The sequence below is a fragment of the Protopterus annectens genome, chromosome 13.part0 (assembly GCF_019279795.1).
Source record: "Protopterus annectens isolate FY-2018-M chromosome 13.part0, PAN1.0, whole genome shotgun sequence".
In the NCBI taxonomy this organism is placed as follows: Eukaryota; Metazoa; Chordata; order Ceratodontiformes; family Protopteridae; genus Protopterus; species Protopterus annectens.
In genome coordinates this window covers 701,433,489-701,448,488 of record NC_056747.1, presented here as the reverse complement: position 1 = coordinate 701,448,488, position 15,000 = coordinate 701,433,489, and positions in this window count along the sequence as shown.

Below are 15,000 nucleotides of genomic sequence, written 5' to 3'. Positions count from 1 at the left end.
TAATCAGTTCAGAAATTCTATTAGCCATGACTGTAAGGCACAGCAGCCACCAGAGAAAGACTGAAGAAGTTAATAGAAACCGAGTTGTCCCTCCCCCTCTAGCAGGCTGCATACTACAAAAATGTTTCATTTAGATTGCCCCTCCACCATTACGTCCTCAGTATTCTTTAGGATGGATTTAATTTCTTGCCTTAAAGTATTTATTTCTGCTTTTGATTTTGTTTAACTTCATTTCAGCAGAAATAATACGTGCCTTGATATCTGTATTGGTCAGTATTTCTTCTTAAGGGCTCATGTACAGCCCTTCTGTAATCAATACTGTGAGCAGTTATCTTAGAACAGCTACTTAGATCATAAAAAACTCCACAGGCAAGTATGCTAAGAGGGTTTTCTCTAGAATTTTTTCAGGTTCAGTGTTGTGTCCCTACTTGAGGTCAGGCTTTCTGAGATACACTTTAGATAAGTTATTGAGACTAACCTGTGGGTTTGTCTGTTGTGTGCTGGATGGTAGTGGTGTAAAGCAATAGCTCTCATATTTCAGTAACTACTTCTGATACCATTCAAAAGATACAATTTACACTACTTACAAAGGCAAGAAAAAATGAACAGGCTTACTTCCAGGCTAAAACCTAACTAGTGACATAGTATGGCAGATACACCAAGCTAGGGTGTGAGGACATGATGCTCAGCTAAGATGAAGCTTTGTTTAGTCCATCATCAGCAGAAGTCCTAAAATATATACAGTTTGAAGAAAGTGAGGGTTAAAGGAACACTACTATATTGAAGAAGAAAGTAATTAATAGATGTGAGATTTTTGTGAGGAGCTTTTCGGGAGGTGTTTATATTTCTCACCATCTTTAGTCCTCTCACCTCATGAGACTCATATCCATATCCAGAGTACAGAGACACTGGACAAGAGGTCCACCACATTCTCCATCATCTACCGCACCTTCACAAGGATGGTCATCTTCCTCTTTACGTTTGTAGTGAAAGTGATGTTTATGTCAGATATTTATGATACATTGTTTTTCAAGGTTCCTTTCAGAACTACACTTGCAAGCCATGCATCATTGCTGCAGCATTTCTTCATGACTGATCTACATAGCTACTGCACAGAGACAGAGACATCGACAAGCTTGGAATTGTGTATGGAGAAAGAAACACCACTAATGAAGCTTGAATAAAGGAAACAAATTATATAGATTTCTGATGAATGAATCAACTATATCAAAGGAACTGGGGTGAACCTGTAGTCTTCCCACCTCTGATTATCCAGCTGAAGACACTTCCTAGCTTAAACATCATGAAGTGAAATCAATGATTGCATCACATCTGTGTTTCTGAAATTTGAATTCTAATTCCTGCATTCATAACTTGGAATAAGATGGGTAAAGCTCTACCAGGGTGGATCAGTGATCACATAGCATATAATAGTGAAGATGCAGTGTTTTTGTCACAGTTAAATATGATGTCATAACCTTTTGTATATTTTGTATCCCTGGCAACCAGGATAAATTAAGATGAAGCAAAGGTGACGCTTTGTTCAACTGTAATATACAAATGTGTTGTCTCTCCTAATTATTAAGGTAGCTTCCTCTTCTAAGTGCTAAACCATTCATTCCTATTTCATTACAACAACATTTATATTTAATTAAAGCAGAATTCAAGAAAATTCTCACTGTTCATGACAATTTAACCACAGTATGATACTTTAGGAACAAATATCTTTGTCATTCACTGGTTGGTGGAATTTATGGAACAAGATCAGATATCATTTACTTCAAGATGTTCACACTTTGTGGGGTAAATCTTTATGCATATGTTTATGAGGTAAGGTGATTAGGCTTTTGATAATATTTGTAGAAGTTATAAACTGGCTTCCTAAATCAAATACTTAGTATTTATCAAGACATAAAGCATCTCAGTGGTGTACTTGTCAGTATTGCCACCTCACAGCTCAAGGTTTTCTAATTTGATTTGTGGTTGGGGAGACTTCTTGTGGAATTTGCATGTACTCCCTGCACACACATGGGTTTTCACTGTGGTCTGTAGATTTCTGACATATCACTAAGACATGACTTAGGTGGACTGTCGTGGCTGTTACTAGTATATGTGTGCTGTGCACATGTAAATGCTCACATACACATACACACACACTCACACACACACACACACGTGTGTATGTCTGTGTGTGTGCGTGTATGTGTGCGTGTGTGTGTGTGTGTATATGTGTGTGTGTGCGTGTGTGTGTGTGTGTGTGTGTGCGTGTGTGTGTGTGTGTGTGTGTGTGTGTGTGTGTGTGTGTGTGTGTGTGTGTGTGTGTGTGTGTGTGTGTGTGTGTGTGTGTGTGTGTATACTGCAATGGACTGGTGTTGCATATATGACCACATTCCCACTTTACATCCTTGCTTTTGAGGATAGGCTATATCTCCCTTTAACCATGAACTGGACATACAGATGAAAAAGATGAAGGAATGAACTTTAGGACATTACAAACTGTAACATACAAATATGTGGTGTCTCCTAACTATTAAGGTATCTTTTTCTTCTTCTAAGTGCTAAACCATTCATTCATAGTTCATTATATAAAATTCAAAAAAATGCATTTACATTTGGGTAATATACAGGAAATCCTACCAATACACAATATAATATTTTAATGTAACCAAATTATTGTGGAGCGCATTTGCATTTCCTCTGTACAATTAATTAAACCTTTTTTTCTATTCATTATATCCTGACTGAAAACTTCTATGTAGTTACTGAGTTCTTTAATATCCCTAATTCTTGCAGCTATTAGTCACCCCCTGCTAGTGGGTGTTGAAGATTAATTACTCAGCTCATGTTTCTCCTCTGCACCAAACGCAGTTTTCATGAAGAACTTGCCAACATGTTTCTTCTTGTAAGGCCAGGGCTCACAGAACCCCCCAGGAAGCAGACTGCATTACTGGAAGCTATAACAGTCAGCTCTTGGCCATTTTACTGAATGATTATTTCTTCTAACGTCTTTCTTGATTCTATATGGACTGCTTTATTGGACACTGCCTTAAATATTAAGCAGTGTTTAAGGATCTATTCATAAACAAAGCCAATGTATAGTCTATGCTAGCACCTTGTTTTTTCATAGATTAATGGGAACTGGTTATGACATTTATTTACCTTAATTACATGTTCTATATTTATTTATTTGACAAAATATGTGCATGGAAAAGGATCACAAATTGATGGATGAACCACTAGCAGAAAACGTATTACCCACTTCTGCTTTCAGTGATTCAGATTTGAGTAATAGGCCTTGATGTTATACAACTGGAAGATAAAATACAGGAATTGGCAAAGTGACTCGTAATAATATGCCACTGTTCTCAGGTGTTAGGATTACTCATTTCCCATTGCACTGCAAATTATGGCTCACATAAGATAAGTCTGTGAATATTATATGGCCGTCATTCAAATGACCAACTTTTGATGACGTATTCATGCAGAAGATAGCAACACATCAAAATACACATTACTATCAAATGATAAAAATGAAGCAAATGACATATAAAGTAAACTTAAACATAGGTCAGCAAATGTCAGGCCTCCCATCTTCACATGTAGAGGCTAAGTCAGTTATATTCTTACAATGTACATATTCTACCTCCACAAGTGCCATAATGTGAGCTCAACTGCATACTCAGTTGCAGTAAAACTTTAAACATTTAGTACACCAATTACTTACATGAATTAGAATTGCATAAATTGACCAAATAATTTTGGTATAAATATTTAAAAAAATGCATTTCTTATCTTATCAGAAGTAAAGTTTAACAAAGACAAAGAAAAAAATCAAGTCTTGAAGAGATAAACAGTGGACTTAGAAATACAGAGCATCTAAATAACAGAACAAAAACATAAAAGGATTTATTAAAACCTACCCCAAAGCTTGGCTTTATGACACTGAGGGAAAGGTCCATGGAAAATTATTTTGGAGATACATTTTATAGCAGCAAATGGTGTAAAGGAAGAGCAAGTCTCATGCAACAAGCCAATGGCCATGACTATTTCACAGCCATGTGCTGCCACCACTTACCTCATGCAGCAGCAACTATTTCACAGCCACAAACTGCCACTTACCTTGTACAGCTGCAATTATTTCACAGACACATGCTGCCACCACTTAACTCATGCAGCATCAATGCATGCAGCATGAAAACTATGAGACATAAGGAAAAAGTGATACAATATAATGAAAAGCAGCCACAGTAATACTAGACAGAACAGAAGCATATATGAACCATTCATTAAATAAATGCCATGCTTTTTAATGAAGATGACCTCAAAATATACCCATAAAAGGATGATTATATCACAAATAAAGAAAGCAAGGAAAGAAATAATAAGTTATTAGTCCTTAACAATGCAGACAGTTCTAAATGACAGACACATCTAGATCGTAAATTGTACATTCAGTCATTAACATGTTAAAATTTAAACTGTAGAATCCATGTGCAATTTAATGTCACTGAGAATTATGGCAGTATTCATGGACATATGCATACAAGTCAGTGTACATACGCATACCATATAGTGCAATATTTCAACAGTGGTGTGTGTACAGCATAGGTCTCAACAACTTGGCTCAGTAGTCAGGGACAATGTCAAACGTAATGACGGAGCATTGGCCCAAAATCAGGGGCAATTTTTAAATATTACTCTAATTCACTTAAAAACAAGTATGAATCTCTAAAGTATAGCATTATTTGCTGACAGCAATCCTCAGTGATTTACCAGAAGATCAAAATAACTTGTGAGGTATATGGCATAAACAGAGTAAAAATCAAGAACATTTGACAAAATCAGAGACAGCACAGAAGTACAATGTATAACAAAACATTTCTCTTTTCTGCTCATTTCAGGCAGTTAGTGGACTTCTAATGCATCTTACATGTCTGTAAAATTTTAGAACAGCTGCACAAGTTAGAAAAACAGTGCAGGAAAAATGTTACTTGGTTTACATTTATATTCTTTTTCATAAGTGTGATCATCTGTGTGTATGTCAGAGTGATTTAAAATATCTCAGTAAAATATGTCTAGTCTTTTTCAATGTTCGTCACAGAGATTTTCATCAAAGTCCTTGTCAAATTAACCAAATTCAGTGTAATTGCCACTTTTGGTCATCACCAAAAAAGGACTAAAACCCTGGATGATAATAATATGCAAATAAGATAATTAGCATACTTCTGTCTAGAGAACTGAAATGCTGTTGGTATGTTATTATAGGTTCATAGATTCATAGGCAATTACTAGGCTAATGGCTCAGAAACTCGTACAAGCCTAGCCAGTTTTACCCAGATTTTACACAATTTTCTATCCCTAGGAAAAAGATAACAAGGGTCAGCAAGCAGGGTTTTGACTATTTTTACAGGCTGACTCTCTCCATAAGGGATGTTGGCACCACCCCAGGAGTGAATTTGCAATTTCACATCCATTGGCCCAGACTGCACTAAAAGATGATCGAGGAAGGGTTCTGCTTCATGTGACTAGGGCGCCTATTCCAAAAGAGGGGCAATCTCTGAGATATATTCCTGTCTCTCCAGCATGATCTTTTCATGTCAGAGTTCAGATTTAGATCTTTGGAGCAGGTAACCCTCATGCAGTTAGTTTTGCAAGTAGACAATATTAAAATCAGGACTGAGTCAGAGACTGCCTTGTTGGTCAGACACAGATCACCCCTCAGTAATTGACAGGAAAATGAATACAGTGATAGGGCTTTTAATTGGTCCACATATGACATGTTGTTTATACCCTTTATTTCTTTGGTGAGAAACCTCTGAGGATGCTCCAACTGTTGCAGATGCCTGGTGAGGTACATGCCAACGGGTGCATTGTACTCAATCATTGATCTGATCTGATGAGGATTGAGTACAGTGATATTATGACATCCTTAGATCTGGATGTTGTGCCCTTACGTATAAGCTGAGTCACACAGAAGGATTTCCTCACCACCATAGACAGATAGTGGTCAAAGTTCAGATTACTATCTACCTGAGTACTCATATCTCTGTCCACTGGGTCCACTTTTGGGGGTGCTATCAATGTTGCAATTTGCAGGGTTATTTGATTTCCCAGAGGGTGTTATTATTATGCATTTCTTCACATTTAGATTGAGGCCATGGCTGTGACATCAGTCATTAGTCTGCACCCAACCTTCTTGTAGGATATTGATATCATTTGGAGAGTCAATGACTGACCCCTACTTGCAATTCTCAGCAAATCTGACCAGCCAAAGGGCATATACATTTACCTTGACATCCGATAAGTGTACCCCAAACAGGATGGGGCCCAGTACTGAGCCCTGTGGTACTCTGCTGGTGACTGGCTTCTTGCTGGATGTAGATTTGTCCACTCTAACAGCATGTTATCCATAAGCCATTCAGCTATCCATCTGGTGACATAAAGGTTTATGCCCAATTTTGTGATCTTATCTATAAAACCTGAGTGGAATATTGTGTCAAATGCCCTGGCCAGGTCATGGTAGGTGGTATGGAGTGTCTTACCCTCATCCATAGCTTAAGTGACCTTCTCAAAGATGTCCACCAGATTGAGCAGGCAGGACCTGCCCTTGATGAAGCTGAACTGGGTTGGGTCTTGAGTTTGGAGATTTCCTATGTTATTTTTAATCAGAGCTATGATTATCATTTCCATAATCTTGCATATGAGGTTAGTCAAGCTTATTGTTTGGTAGTTTCCTGGGTCAGTTGATGGCCACCCCCTCCCATATGTGCGGAGGGATGATTGTTTCCATCTTCCACTCTACTGATACAAAGTCTGTCTGGAGACAGTGGTTAAATAGAAATGCAAGTGGGTCACCAGGTCATATTTCAAGCTATTTAATAGGCACCCTGGGATTTTGTAAGGGCCCATTGATGCCGCTTCTAGCTTTTACGAGCATAGTGGCAACCTGTTCTTTTGTGATAATAGGCAAAGAATTGTAGAGGGCATTTCATCGGGAGTGAAATCTGACCTGAATTTAACAGCCAGCAGGTTTGCTGTTTCATCTGGCTGAGTACCGGTAGTGCCATCTACAGCCAGCTCAGCACATTTTTGAGTGTTTTTCTTAAGATTTTGCAAATAACTAAAATGCTTTGTGGTTATCCTATGTTTGGGAGGCTATTTTAGTCTCGTATTTTGCTTGTTATAACACATATAAGCACAATAGGTGCACATATAGATGCTTTACAACTTTCTTTCCTTAAACAGATTTGCAATTCACTATGAGGCTAATCCTTGCAATGCCTGGTACAGTTAACTAATATAGCTTTATTGTTTCCATTTGCCAGTACAGTACAAAGAACTACATAGACATTGGTAAATGTCTCTCACATGCACACATGCACACACACACACACACACACACACACACACACACACACACACACACACACACACACACACACACACACACATACACAGACATACATATCACATGGAATTGTGTTACTTGGCTTATGACAGTTAGGTTGAGGCCACTTTGATTTAATTTGCTCTGAATGTGCGAATCTGAGTTTTTCTGTTAAAAATAGAACGAAAAGGGAGTTAGTTTTATGTCATTGATGCTGGACCTGCACAGGTGAATAAATTCTGAGTTAAAACTGGAGTTTGGGTTGGAGTTAAAGTTAAGGTTTGGGCTGGGGTTATGATTAAGCCTAGCATTAGGGTTATTGTTAGGTTTAGGGATAAACTTAAATTCAGTGTTAGGAGCATGTACATGTACAGATCATTGCATCCTATAAAGGGAGTTTCAGATGACGATTATTTCTCACATATAATGCAGTAATTATGGACATAGATACATTTTAAACATTTTGTTCAGTGTGTAAATCAGAAAAAAATGAAGGTGCTGATTTTTGACTATATGGGATCAATGCTTTTGTTTTTACACCTGCAAACAACACATGCAAACATACACACACAATTTTATTCTTCCCATAGTTTGTCCATTTTTTCTCTGTTTCATGTACATCATTTTTGGCCGAGGTATTAGTCATAATTGTGGTCCCTCCTTCGCTGCACATTATACTGTCATATAATATACGAATTAAGTTAGCAGAAACATGTTCTTGTACCTGCTGTGAGTACGGAAGTAGAGGTCTGAGTGTCAATGCACACGTTAACTTTTTAAACAACTATAGTGAAACTTCTCTGCAGTAGAAACTTAACAAACACAATGCAAAACATGGAAGAGTCAGTATTTCATCTGAGAGATTGATTACATATATGGGATGCATACATAATTGAATGAAAGGTACATGCTACAGAGCTCTGTTTATGAACATATTATTTATGTACTCTGCCCCAGAGTTGTAAATCACACTTTTTGAATAAATAATTCTACTGTATCTGCAAGTTGATTCAGTATTTCCAGACTTTTATTTAACTCCAGCAGTGGCAAACCTCTGGTCTTCTTCGACGGTAAAACTATATTTTTGAGAAAACTAATACACCGGTTCTTGTGGCTATTCTTCCAGTCTATAGAGCTTCATGTGGATGCAAACAGGTATAAAACTTCTACTCTTCCCAGCAATATTTCTATGTCTGTGGCTAAACACTGTAAGTTCTAAACATAATGTGTTTGTTATATTTGTAGTCAGGAAAATAAGATTATGATATTATGTTTCTGCAAGGTTAATGGATACTGTCACACCTCAGATGTTATCTCTTATATATGGATCCAGTCTGACATAAGTGGACTGGCAAACCTGTAAACTGACTTGCAGGGTCACTACCACCTGCTTCCTTTTAGCAATACGAAGGAAAATATTGTTTGGCAAATGCACCTTGCCAAATATAAGCTCTTTAATTGTGCTATCACTGAAGATAAAGCAACGTAGTTGCAAATGCTGGGAAGTGGCAGTATTTCTCTAAATGCCAAGCAGTGCGGAAAAGTAACTTAATGGGTTTAGACAAAGAATCTAGTCATTTACAATAACTATTTATTAAATGGATTTTTGATAAAACAGACATGTGATGTTAAATATAAACACTGAAATAGCAAGGAACCAAGGTCATAAATAAGATTTATTGTTGTGTGTGTTGTTGCTGATTAGCTATTTCTAACACTTTAAAACTGTAATATGATTAACAAAATATTGCTGCTCAGTGTCTGAGAGACTAGCATTCTTACCACAATGCAGTAGTAACAACTGCGCAAAAGAAGGCTCATAAATATTCATTTCGATAAAAATTAGCAGGGAGCTACTATGCCCTTTAATTATCTGGTCCACATGAAACAGACTTTAAAATACAGCCCTACCTACAATGATGTTTCAAATCCCAACAGGTTATCTGGCTCCGTAAAGATAAGCCAAGCTCAGTGAAGATTTTACCCAGCTACTAATTAAATAGTTCTTCCATCAAGGGTAGCTTATACTTATCTTTTTTGCCACTTTAGTTTTGACTTATTCCGATCATTGAAAAAGAAAACAAGATTCAATAGATGGATCAATAAAGCACAACTGATCAATAGAAAACTCTAAATGAAAGAGCAGAACTACAAGTACTGAAATAGTTAAACAATTAAACTCTCATAGATAAGAAACTAAGAAGGCATAAAAGTTCCCCAGAGGATGATTGGTCCTGTTTAATAAATGCTTTTCATTAAAGTACATTCAGCACAGTTAAATAGTCATAGCATTATGCTCGTAAAGCTCTGTCCAATAAATTACTCCTGAAATTCAACTCCTCTGAGCAAAACAAATTCCCTAGTTTTAGCTCAGTAGACTGTAATATAAAAAATAATTTAGAACTAAGCATGTCCATAATATTTCACTCAAAATGGACTTATAGATGGAGTAATGTTACATATATGTATATATATATATATATATATATATATATATATATATATATATATATATATATATATATATATATATATACACATATACATATGAACAGATGTTCCTAGTAGACTGTATTTATTTCACAACAATAAAGGGTTAAGTATAGCAGTTATGGATGACTAAAGGAAACATTTTCATAAAGAAAAAGGAAAGAAATGTATAAAAAATGTACATGTAACACATCAAATATTTCATCAACTTTCTTAAGACACCATTTCAACTTTGGAGCCCGTTATTCAAGGTTAAGAAAGAAGCATCTTAACGTCATTAAAACTCAGAAATTGAAGGAGACGATGAGGCATGCATAATTTTTTTATTTGCACTTTGTTGACTGTGTTAATGAACCTAAGCCAATGGTTTCTTTTTAAGGGAGACCTGAGGTGGAATTCACAGTGACTAGGGGATATTTGGCGAGAGCACTGGGCAACTTCCCCTACTCTTTTCAAAAAGTGCGTTAGAATTTTTTACATCAACCTAAGCTACCACCAGCTCATTCAGATTGTTGACTATTTATATAGCTGATCAAATGCAGTCATTTAAACAGATGTTGACTGAACTCTCTGCCGGCCAAACCACCAATGAAACCCATATCTATGAATATATATAGGTGTATGTATGACCGGGAGTGTCCGACTGGACGTAGGTCCATTTTCAGCGGAGGCACAGGGAGAAAAGCTCCACAGTTAAAATAAACAGACAGTAGTTACATTGGATTACATAGCAATTAACAATTTACATAGCGATTACTTACAACATATTTACAGATAAAGAACATAGTACATCAGTAGACAACTAGAATCTATCTGTGAAGTACATAACAGACATTAACAAATGTTACAATAAGAAGTTCCCGCTGTATAATAAGTACTAGGCTTATGAGCATCTGAGCTTGCTATAATCAAGGTAGTTGGTGGAGTGGAAAGAAAGGTAGTGGATGGATGGGGTGGGTGATATTAGAGTGGGAGTTGCAAGGGCATAGCCAGCATGTTTTTAGGTGCGCTTTTAATAAAGTTTTGAAGTGGGTGCATGATGGTATGGAGGTAATTGTGGGTGGGAGGGAGTTCCATAATTTGGCTATGGTGCAAGAGAATAGTGCTTCACTAGCAGAGTTATTGGCTTTAGTGATCTGCAAGTGATTTTTGTTACTGGATCTTAGTGGTCTGGTGGTGCGATAGGGTTGGAGTAGATTCTGGAGGGATGGGACAGGATGGGATGGGATATATATATATATATATATATATATATATATATATATATATATATATATGTATATATATATATATATATATATATATATATATATATATATATATACTTATTTATTTATTTTATATTTGTTGACTGGGCTAGTCTAACTGGATACATGTCCATTTTCAGCAGAGGCCCGGGGAGAAAAGCGCCAATCATCAGCAGTGACAAAGAATACAATATATAGTAATAGTCAAGTGGATTACAGTACATTAGCTACATAGTACATTAGCTAGATAGGTCAGAACAAATGTTTACAGAGTAATTTAGTAGGTTTAAGCTAAGATGAAATACAGAGAACCAAAAACATGAAGTTAAAGATTTTTTTTTTTTTTTTAGTACTACAGATAGGTGAGATAAAACAGAACAGCCGAGAAGTATAGAGAGAGCAGGAGGTGAAGGAGATATCAGTCTGGGTAAGAGCAGGGACACAGCCAGTGAGCTGTAAGATATTCTTTCAGATGTTTTTTAAACAGAATAGTGGAAGCAAGGGAGGACAGTTCAGTAGGAAGCTGGTTCCAGATTTTCCCTACTGTGTTGGTGAACAGTGAGTCTCCTGCCTTGTTATTTGATTTAATAGTGGAAACTAGAAGCTTATTGGATGAGCGTAGTATAGCAAGATTCTTGTAGGGTGAAATCAAGTTAGTGAGGATAGGGGTATTTTTAGGTTGGTAAAGGATCTTTTGGGTGATAACAATTTGTTGACAAAGTAGTTGGTTCTGCAGTTCTAGCCATCCCAGTTGTTTTAGGTTGAGACAGTGGTGAGTTTTAAAGGTGGCGCCAGTGGCAAATCTAGCTATGTTATTGTAACTGGTGGAAAGTTTGGTGAGGTTGTTTTTTGATAGATTGGTATATATTGCAGAAGCATAGAACAGGGTAGAGATAAGGTGGGTCTGGGCAATAGTTATTCTGGCTGAAGGGGAAAGGAAGGGTTTGATTCTGTAAAGGGTGCCTAGTTTTTTGTTGACCGACTTTATAGTAGAATTAATGTGGTCATCAAAACTAAGGTTATTATCAATTGTTACTCCTAGTAGATGGGTTGAAGTGTCTGGGGATATGTTAGTTGCATTGTTAGAGGTTATTGTGAAGTGCAGATGAGGTGACTTATGAGTAGGAGCAAAGAGCAATAGCTTTGTTTTTTTTGGGGGGGGTTCAGGAGGAGGCAGTGTTGCATGAACCAATTTTCAACACTGTTAAATACTGTTTGGGTGAGGGACTGGAGAGAGGTTATGGACTTAGCCGAATAAATTAAAGTAGAGTCATCTGCATATTGTATGCAGGTGGCCTGAGGAATTTTGGTATGTAAGTCATTGATAAATAATGAGAAGAGTAGAGGTCCTAAAATAGAGCCTTGGGGTACTCCAGTGTTCACAGGGAGGGATTTAGAAAGATTGTGGTGCTGCGGTAGCATTGTCGCCTCACAACAAGACATTGTTGCGTTCGATTCTCAGTTAGAGCGTCTTTTCTGTGGAGGCATGTGTGAATGGGCATGCCTTCGTTGAAGGTTGTGCGTCAGGGCTGGTAACTCGGCATGTAAAAATCCACTACCAAACATTAGCGGACTGGAGTTCCACTGTGGCGACCCCTAACCGGGATAAGCCGAAAGACACAACATTATCCCACAATACTGCTTGTTGTCTGTTTTCCAGATAGGATTTAAACCATTGTAACGCTTGTGGGTCAAGAGATTGGGCTTTTAGAATGTCTATAAGGATATTATGGTTGACCATATCAAAGGCTTTTGAAAGGTCAATAAATAATGCAGAGTAAAAAGTGTTATTATTACAATTTTTGTTTATGGATTCAGAGAAGGATAGAAGGGCAGTCGTTGTGCTATGGAAAGGCCTAAAGCCATGTTGGCAGTTGGCAAGCAGATTATTTTGGAGAAGGTGGTCAAGTAGTTGTCTGTGGATGCATTTTTCCATTATCTTAGCTATTGGGGACAGTAAGGCGATAGGCCGAAAAGTGGAGAGTTCAGTAGATGACCCACCCTTATGTAAAGGGATGATGTGGGATACTTTCCAAATGGAGGGTATTTTGATTTCTAAAATTGTTCTGTTTATAAGGATGGAGATGTGATAGGCGATAGCTTTCGCTGCAATTTGCAGATATTCAGCAGGAAGGCAGTCAGCAGAAGGGGTGCATGCAGAAGGGGTGCATGCAGAAGGGGTGCATGGTTTTAGTTTTTGAAGGAGTTTGCAAATGAGGGATGTAGGTACCGGTTGTATTTGAAAGGTTGGAGATGGAGTCTTAGTGGTATTTAATGTGGATGTGGTAATATGTGGTAAAGTATTGGCTAGGGTTCGAATGGCTTCAGTAAAGTAGTTATTAAAGACATCAGGAATTTGGTTACAGTTATTTTGGTTGAATCCTGTGGAGTAGGAGTTTTAGAGTGCCCTGGCTGAAGAAGTTTGTTTATGTCAGACCAGAATTTTTGTGGTTTTGCTGATGGGTTTGCTGGAGATGAAGGTAATAGTCTTTTTTGTCTCTGAGAATATCTTTCTTGGTGGCATTTCTTACCTGTTTAAAGTAAAGGTGATCTGATGGACATTTGGAGACTCTCCATTTGGCCCAAATTTTATTTCTGAGGAGGATCTTTTGCCTTGTTTGTTTTGTGAGCCAGGGGGCAATTTTGGTTCTTATTCAGGAAGAGAGATAGGGAGCGTGGTAATCTAGGATCTGAAGGAATCTATTGTTAAAGTAGATCACTGCTTCATCAAGTGGAAGATGAGACATAGGTGACCAGTCACATGCTTTCAGTTCATTTTGAAAGCTCTCTGGATTAAAACATTTTTTGGAACGTGAGGTTTTAAAATTATTAGTAGTTGGGCTATGGATTCTTTGTTTAATAATATAGGTTAGCATGTGGTCACTAATATCGTCAGGAAGGGTTCCTAGTTTATACGTATCAAGGTGGCTGTTGATAAGGATCCAGTCTAGAGTGGTTTCCTTACTGCTTGGCTTATGTATTCTAGTAGGAGTGGTTATAATTTGTGAGAATCCGTAAAGATTTATATGATTGGGAGGATTAGGGGAACTGCAAGTAGCCCAGTCTATATTAAAGTCACCTAATACAATGGTTTCCTGAGGTAGGTCGGTAGCGAGGTGACTAAGTAAGTTTTCAAGAGTGTTAATATTATTTCCAGGGGGGAGATATGTGCAAATTAGATAGATGGATTTGGAGTTGTTGATTTGAAGTTTGGCACTAAGAGTTTCTGAAGTGGTATCTGATGGTAGGAGCACATTAAATGGTGAAACTTGGAGTTCAGATTTATACAGAATGGCTACACCTCCACCCTTTTTGGTTTTACGGTCACGTCTCAAGATATTATATCCAGGAGGGGTAATCTCCTGGTCCAGAGTTGAGGTCTTTAGCCATGTCTCTGTAATACAGAGAATATAAAATGAATGCACATCTAAGAGTACATGTAGGTGGGTAATTTTATTGTTAATGCTACGGATGTTAAGGTGAGCTATCAGGAGGGAGTTAGGGGGTCTATTTAAGGTAGTGATAGGAGGAGATGTTAGCTTGTGTAGGTTATTGGGAATATCAGTATTGGGGCCTGGGTTAGGATGAATATCACCATCTAATAGGGGGTGTTGGTGAGGATATTGCATAAACTTAAGGATTTTGTAGAAATTGTTTGGGAATTTTTTGATAAGGAAGTAAGTAATATGGGTAGCTCTATGGTATTTTGGTAATATATAGATAGAAGTGGAGGTTATGTTATTGTGGTTGAGATAGTTTATGGGAGAAATTGGTAGAGTTTGCTGGTTGGGGTGGTGGTATTCAGGAAGAGGGAAGTGTTCAAATAAGGTTAATGTGTATGGTATTGTGAGAGAAGTAAGAGATGAAGTTAAGAGT